Source organism: Schistocerca piceifrons, chromosome 2 (assembly GCF_021461385.2).
Source record: "Schistocerca piceifrons isolate TAMUIC-IGC-003096 chromosome 2, iqSchPice1.1, whole genome shotgun sequence".
Classification (NCBI taxonomy): Eukaryota; Metazoa; Arthropoda; class Insecta; order Orthoptera; family Acrididae; genus Schistocerca; species Schistocerca piceifrons.
This window is the reverse complement of record NC_060139.1, coordinates 174,344,260-174,352,465: the sequence shown is the minus strand read 5'-3', so window position 1 is coordinate 174,352,465 and position 8,206 is coordinate 174,344,260.

Sequence of the window (8,206 nt, the reverse complement as noted above, 5' to 3'; positions counted from 1 at the left end):
ACCGTGGACCTTGCCGTTGGTGGGGAGGCCTGCGTGCCTCAGTGATACAGATAGCCATACCGTAGGTGCAACCACAACGGAGGGGTATCTGTTGAGAGGCCAGACAAACGTGTGGCTCCTGAAGAGGGGCAGCAGCCTTTTCAGTAGTTGCAAGGGCAACAGTCTGGATGATTGACTGATCTGGCCTTGTAACAATAACCAAAACGGCCTTGCTGTGCTGGTACTGCGAACGGCTGAAAGCAAGGGGAAGCTACGGCCATAATTTTTCCCGAGGGCATGCAGCTTTACTGTATGGATAAATGATGATGGCGTCCTCTTGGGTAAAATATTCCGGAGGTAAAATAGTCCCCCATTCGGATCTCCAGGCGGGGACTACTCAAGAGGATGTCGTTATCAGGAGAAAGAAAACTGACGTTCTACGGATCGGGGCGTGGAATGTCAGATCACTTAATCGGGCAGGTAGGATAGAAAATTTAAAAAGGGAAATGGATAGGTTAAAGTTAGATATAGCGGGAATTAGTGAAGTTCGGTGGCAGGGGGAACAAGACTTCTGATCAGGTGACTACAGCATTATAAACACAAAATCAAATAGGGGTAATGTAAGAGTAGGTTTAATAATGAATAGGAAAATAGGAATGCGGGTAAGCTACTACAAACAGCATAGTGAATGCATTATTGTGGCCAAGATATATACGAAGCCCACACCTACTACAATAGTACAAGTTTATATGCCAACTAGCTCTGCAGATGACGAAGAAATTGAAGAAATGTATGATGAAATAAAAGAAATTATTCAGATAGTGAAGGGTGACGAAAATTTAATAGTCATTGGTGACTGGAATTCGGTAGTAGGAAAAGGGAGAGAAGGAAACATAGTAGGTGAATATGGATTGGGGCTAAGAAATGAAAGAGGAAGCCACCTGGTAGAATTTTGCACAGAGCACAACTTAATCATAGCTAACACTTGGTTTAAGAATCATGAAAGAAGGTTGTATACATGGAAGAACCCTGGAGATACTAAAAGGTATCAGATAGATTATATAATGGTAAGACAGAGATTTAGGAACCAGGTTTTAAATTGTAAGACATTTCCAGGGGCAGATGTGGACTCTGACCACAATCTATTGGTTATGACCTGTAGATTAAAACTGAAGAAACTGCAAAAAGGTGGGAACTTAAGGAGATGGGACCTGGATAAACTGAAAGAACCAGAGGTTGTACAGAGTTTCAGGAAGAGCATAAGGGAACAATTGACAGGAATGGGGGAAAGAAATACAGTAGAAGAAGAATGGGTAGCTTTGAGGGATGAAGTAGTGAAGGCAGCAGAGGATCAAGTAGGTAAAAAGACGAGGGCTAGTAGAAATCCTAGGGTAACAGAAGAAATATTGAATTTTTTTGATGAAAGGAGAAAATATAAAAATGCAGTAAATGAAGCAGGCAAAAAGGAATACAAATGTCTCAAAAATGAGATCGGCAGGAAGTGCAAATGGCTAAGCAGGGATGGGTAGAGGACAAATGTAAAGATGTAGTGGCTTATCTCACTAGGGGTAAGATAGATACTGCCTACAGGAAAATTAAAGAGACCTTTGGAGATAAGAGAACCACTTGTATGAACATCAAGAGCTCAGATGGAAACCCAGTTCTAAGCAAAGAAGGGAAAGCAGAAAGGTGGAAGGAGTATATAGAGGGTCTATACAACGGCGATGCACTTGAGGACAGGATGTAGATGAAGATGAAATGGGAGATACAATACTGCGTGAAGAGTTTGACAGAGCACTGAAAGACCTGAGTCGAAACAAGGCCCCTGGAGTAGACAACATTCCATTGGAACTACTGACGGCGTTGGGAGAGCCACTCCTGACAAAACTCTACCATCTGGTGAGCAAGATGTATGAGACAGGTGAAATACCCTCAGACTTCAAGAAGCATATAATAATCCCAATCCCAAAGAAGGCAGGTGTTGACAGATGTGAAAATTACTGAACAATCAGTTTAATAAGCCACAGCTGCAAAATACTAACACGAATTCTTTACAGACGAATGGAAAATCTGGTAGAAGCTGACCTCGGGGAAGATCAGTTTGGATTCCGTAGAAATACTGGAACACGTGAGGCAATACTGACCTTACAACTTATCTTAGAAGAAAGATTAAGGAAAGGCAAACCTACGTTTCTAGCATTTGTAGACTTAGAGAAAGCTTTTGACAATGTTGACTGGAATACTCCCTTTCAAACTCTAAAGGTGGCGGGGGTAAAATACAGGGAGCGAAAGGCTATTTACAATTTGTACAGAAACCAGATGGCAGTTATAAGAGTCGAGGGACATGAAAGGGAAGCAGTTGTTGGGAAGGTAGTAAGACAGGGTTGTAGCCTCTCCCCGATGTTATTCAATCTGTATATTGAGCAAGCAGTAAAGGAAACAAAAGAAAAATTCGGAGTAGGTATTAAAATCCATGGAGAAGAAATAAAAACTTTAAGGTTCGCCGATGACATTGTAATTCTGTCAGAGACAGCAAAGGACTTGGAAGAGCAGTTGAATGGAATGGATAGCATCTTGAAAGGAGGATATAAGATGAACACCAACAAAAGCAAAATGAGGATCATGGAATGTAGCCGAATTAACTCAGGTGATGCTGAGGGAATTAGATTAGGAAATGAGGCACTTAAAGTAGTAAAGGAGTTTTGCTATTTAGGGAGCAAAATAACTGATGATGGTCGAAGTAGAGAGGATATAAAATGTAGACTGCCAATGGCAAGGAAAGCCTTTCTGAAGAAGAGAAATTTGTTAACATCGAGTATAGATTTAGGTATCAGGAAGTCATTTCTGAAAGTATTTGTATGGAGTGTAGCCATGTATGGAAGTGAAACATGGACAATAAATAGTTTGGACAAGAAGAGAATAGAAGCTTTTGAAATGTGGTGCTACAGAAGAATGCTGAAGATTAGATGGGTAGATCACATAACTAATGAGGAAGTATTGAATAGGATTGGGGAGAAGAGAAGTTTGTGGCACAGCTTGACCAGAAGAAGGGATCGGTTGGTAGGACATGTTCTGAGGCATCAAGGGATCACCAATTTAGCATTGGAGGGCAGCATGGAGGGTAAAAATTATAGAGGGAGACCAGGAGATGAATACACTAAACAGATTCAGGTACTGGGAGATGAAGAAGCTTGCACAGGATAGAGTAGCATGGAGAGCTGCATCAAACCAGTCTCAGGACTGAAGACCACAACAACAACAACATGGAAGACACACACTTGAGCACCCCAAAGACTTTTTGAACCCTTGTATATCTGTTTCTGGAACTTGAATAAGCTTTTTGCATATTTCAACTAGTAATTTTGCTTTCCATATCTGCAGTACATCACGTTTTGAGACAGGATTACCCCAGTGATGCGTCATATTTAGGTACTTTTCCAAATTATGTCTTAAGCTGTCTTGATGTGGACTGGACAACTCTGGCTCAAAAGACTGTTATATGAGTCTCTTCTGAACTGAGCTTGACCAAAATTTGTTCAGGAAAGCACATTCAAACTGTTTGTAGTTGAAACATTTATCCATTGTATTGTTTGCCCATACTGTGACCTCATGCTGTATAACCTGTCACATAATTAATCTTTTGTTCAGTCAGTCCAAATCCTGTGAAAAGCTGTTGTGAATGATTTTATAAATATGACAAGGTTGACAGTCTTTTTCTCTGGGGTATATACCTGAAATTGACGGTGTTTTAATAACGTCTCATCAAGTATTACAGTGAACAAGTTAGGAACCGTCCCCACATTATACAACAGGTCATCAATGGCAAACTAATACCATACAGATTTCCATTACCATAATTCTGTGCAGCTTGCATGTGATGGGAATTTCCATGGGTGGTTACAACCAAGGGTGATGAATGTGTCACATTTTCCTGTACTTGCCTTAATTCCTCTTGTAAACTGGACAACTGTGAGGACACATTTTGTTGCCAAAGCTGCAAATCTTTATTGGAAGTCTCTTTCAGTTGTTTCAATTCATGAAACTGTTCTGGTTTTGCAGCCTCACTGTTTGTAAAATATTCACCCACCAGCTGTTGCACTGCTCATAGTAACTCTTTGCTAATACACTTGTCAGTGTGTTTGTTTTTGTTGTCAATTCATTCAGAATAATTAGCACTGGTCATCAAATTGCCACTTTAGACTATTTTCCTGCTATCTGGTGAAATGCTGTACTTTAGTTTGAAGTATATGTACCATTTCATTGAGTGTAGTGTTTTCTCTCGCAAGCTTATCTATATTTTTAGACAAATTTTGACAAATATTTGATAGTTTTGTTACATTGTTGGCTAATGTATCTTGCTGTTGTTTCAAATTGTTATTTTATTCTGATATTTGTGCTACCTCTGGTGAAATCATTCTAAACTGTCTCTGCAGATTAGCTACACTTGATGAAAATTCTGAAATTTGTGTTGTGATATTTTGTGTTGCCTCATCAAACTTTATCATCATTTCAGTTGATACTATCACAGCAATTTCACTTCTGATTTAATCTTTGAAAGTGATTGTATCAGTTTTTATTTCATTTTGAAAGTATCATATCATCCTTTGTACTCAGAGTGGATATTTCATTTTTATTAGCCAAAGTGAATACATCATCATTTATGTCATTTTTAAATGGTAATTTTAGTATAGAGTGGTAATTTTAGTATCAAGAGAGGACATCTCACCTTTTATTATCTTTTGCAACAATGGTCCTATCTCTAGTTCACTAATGCTGGCAGGAATTCAAGTTCGGGTGAAGGACCAGCCATTGTGTTCGTGATCTGTGCATTACTTGTGGATGGTTGCACACGTGGTTTTAATATGTTACCTTCAGCTCGAGAATTGCTTTCACTCACAACAGTGCTAATATATTCCATATTTTCATTCATTTCTACCTCACTACTTTCTTTATATATCTAAAAACAAAGATGATATCAATATAATAGAAGGAAACATTCCACGTGGGAAAAATTATATATAAAAACAGAGATGAGGTGACTTACCGAACGAAAGCGCTGGCAGGTCGATAGACATACAAATAAACACAAACATACACACAAAATTCAAGCTTTCGCAACAAACTGTTGCCTCATCAGGAAAGAGGGAAGGAGAGGGGAAGACGAAAGGAAGTGGGTTTTAAGGGAGAGGGTAAGGAGTCATTCCAATCCCGGGAGCGGAAAGACTTACCTTAGTCTTAGTCTGTATGTGTGGATGGATATGTGCGTGTGTGCGAGTGTATACCTGTCCTTTTTTCCCCCTAAGGTAAGTCTTTCCGCTCCCGGGATTGGAATGACTCCTTACCCTCTCCCTTAAAACCCACTTCCTTTCGTCTTCCCCCCTCCTTCCCTCTTTCCTGATGAGGCCACAGTTTGTTGCGAAAGCTTGAATTTTGTGTGTATGTTTGTGTTTGTTTGTGTGTCTATCGACCTGCCAGCGCTTTCGTTCGGTAAGTCACCTCATCTCTGTTTTTATATATAAAAACAAAGATGATGTGACTTACCAAACGAAAGCGCTGGCAGGTCGATAGACACACAAACAAACACACTTTCTTTGTCAGAATACGAGATACTATAATTTGTTTCTGACATGTTTGGTTTTTTCCCAGTTTACACCATAGTAATGAAAGTTTGATGAATTGCAATACATCATTATAAAGCAAATGGCATAAACTGACAATGAAAATTTTAACACCATTGCTGAATGGCCACATTACAGACTGCATTTGTCTGAGCAATGGAACACACCATTACGTGCAGGATGCAGCAAGATCATCATCCATCTTCTACCAGCTAAACTGCATATTGTTAACTTTGTTAACTAATTGTGTTATGTTGTATGACAGGATGTTTCTAAGGAAGCTACAAAAGTTACAGTCTCCTGATCTGTTTAAATAAATAAGCACAAAATCACAGCCTAGTGCTCACTACTCCAAGCAGAAAAGTGCAGTAAAATGCTTTCATTCTGGTTGTGGATTATTCTTAGTTTCTTTTAATATTTCGTTTGTATTTCACCTTTGTCTAGTTGTTTCAAGTTCAGCTTTTTGTTGATTTTATATTTAAACAGTAGTACTTTCAGCAATTGCTCAACTATGAAAAAGACAAACAATTAGTACAATGAAAACAATACCAATTACATAAAACAGGCATTGTTTAATAATTGTGTTTGCACTGTAACCAGTGTGAACTGGCTTCCACCTCCACCAACTCAAATATTTCAAAATGTTTTTAACAGATCGGAAATTGTAGTCCCAGATTGGTGGTGGGAGCAGTGCAACAGAGGATATGGACCAACTGAATTTTTAAAAAGTGTACTCTGCGTATTACAGTTTGTAATCATTCTATGCTGTATGAATGATTTGAAAAACTCAGACTTCTTTTCTGAAAGACTGCAGGTCTCATGCACACAATACATATAAATGAACATTGTAAATTAGTAATGAGATCACGCCCGTTGCGATTGGTGCCACTTGAAAGTGTTGTGTCTTTCCTGCTAGAAATGCTGAAAAATAGAACTTGTAATGCAATAAATATTCATATAAATATGTGATCTTATGGATTAATAAGAAATAAAAATATTAATATTTCAAAATAAGCTTGTATATTAGGAGATTATTTACAGCTGCAGCCCACGAAACTTATGTTGTGATAGGGTAAAGCAAAAGAAAAATGCAGACAGCCAGGCTTCTCCTAGATGCTCATTAAAAACTTTCAAGGCTGTGCCTTCCATTTACTACTGAAAGATTTACATACAAAATTGTTAGTATTTACATGGATACAAATATTGATACACACATACAGAAAATTAATTTTTCAGAAAGAGATATTACAAATGATAATATCTTCTCGGGTTGACAGTCAAGTCAATGCATTGTTCTCAGGCAGCATTTCAGCAAGTTTCTTACTTGCCATCTTCAGGCGAAGTGTTGGGTCCACGTCTTGTCTGGATCTTTATAGCCACTCGACCATGGCTTCTCTGCATCCTCGGCACCTGTCGAGCCAATGAGGCGCAAGCGGAATCGGCGCAGTGGTGCATGGTGGAGGGGAGATGCGGGCACCAGGTCCTGACATCTCATCTCGGTGTAGCCTGTTTATTCCATCCACTGCCACTGGCCCACCTCCATTGGTGCACTCTCATCTTATTCTTGATAATTTTGTGTTCCACACGGTACTGAGTTGGAAGCCACTATCCCAGTTGACCAGGTTATCACTGACCCGTATCTCCACTACCTCTTTAATAATAGAGTCCCAGAAACCTTTTGCTCTACAAAGTCTCTTTGTTTCTTCAAATTTAAATGCATGTACTTCACTGAGGCTGTGCTCTGCTATCATGGAGTTTTCCTTTTGTCCAAGGCGAACACTTCTCACACGTTCAGAAATGTGTTGTGTGACATAATGTCTATCAAATATAGTTTCCCACATTCACAGGAAATGCTGTAGACACCCACTGTTCCTAGACCCAAACTGTCCTCCATTGAGCCCAGCATATTCCTGATTTTTGCTGCAGGACGGAAGATGGTTTTTGGTTTTTATCTTGTGCTTCTCCAGTATACTGGCAATCTTGGCCGTGGGTTGCCCTGCATATGGGAAGAATGCCAGACCTTTGTTGTTCTCTTCTTCCTGAAGGTCCTTCTTCTTCTTCTTGCTCATCTTGAGAGCATGTCTAATCTGTGTTTCAGTGTAGCCATTCTGGTTGTGTTCCACGCAGTGGTGAGTTGGAAGCCACTATGGGGTGCCTACCATTCCTCAATATCCTAATAAAGAAGAAAATGGACAGCACACTGGGACACTCAATCTACTGAAAGAAAACACACACAGACCTGTACCTCAACGCCAACAGCTGCCATCACCCAGTAGCAGTGCTCATGCCATGTGACATGGACAGTTTATCTACTGAGATTCAACACCTGAACAAAACATTCCAGAAGAAGAAGACGGACCTTCAGGAAGAAGAGAACAACATTATCCAGAATAGCAGCTCTGGCTGGTTCTGAGCACTATGGGACTTAACTTCTGAGGTCATTAGTCCCCTAGAACTTAGACCTAGGTAAACCTATCTAACCTAAGGACATCACACACATCCATGCCCGAGGCAGGATTCGAACCTGCGACCATAGCGGTCTCGCGGTTCCAGACTGCAGCGCCTAGAACCGCACGGCCACTTCGGCTGGCCTATCCAGAATAAGATGA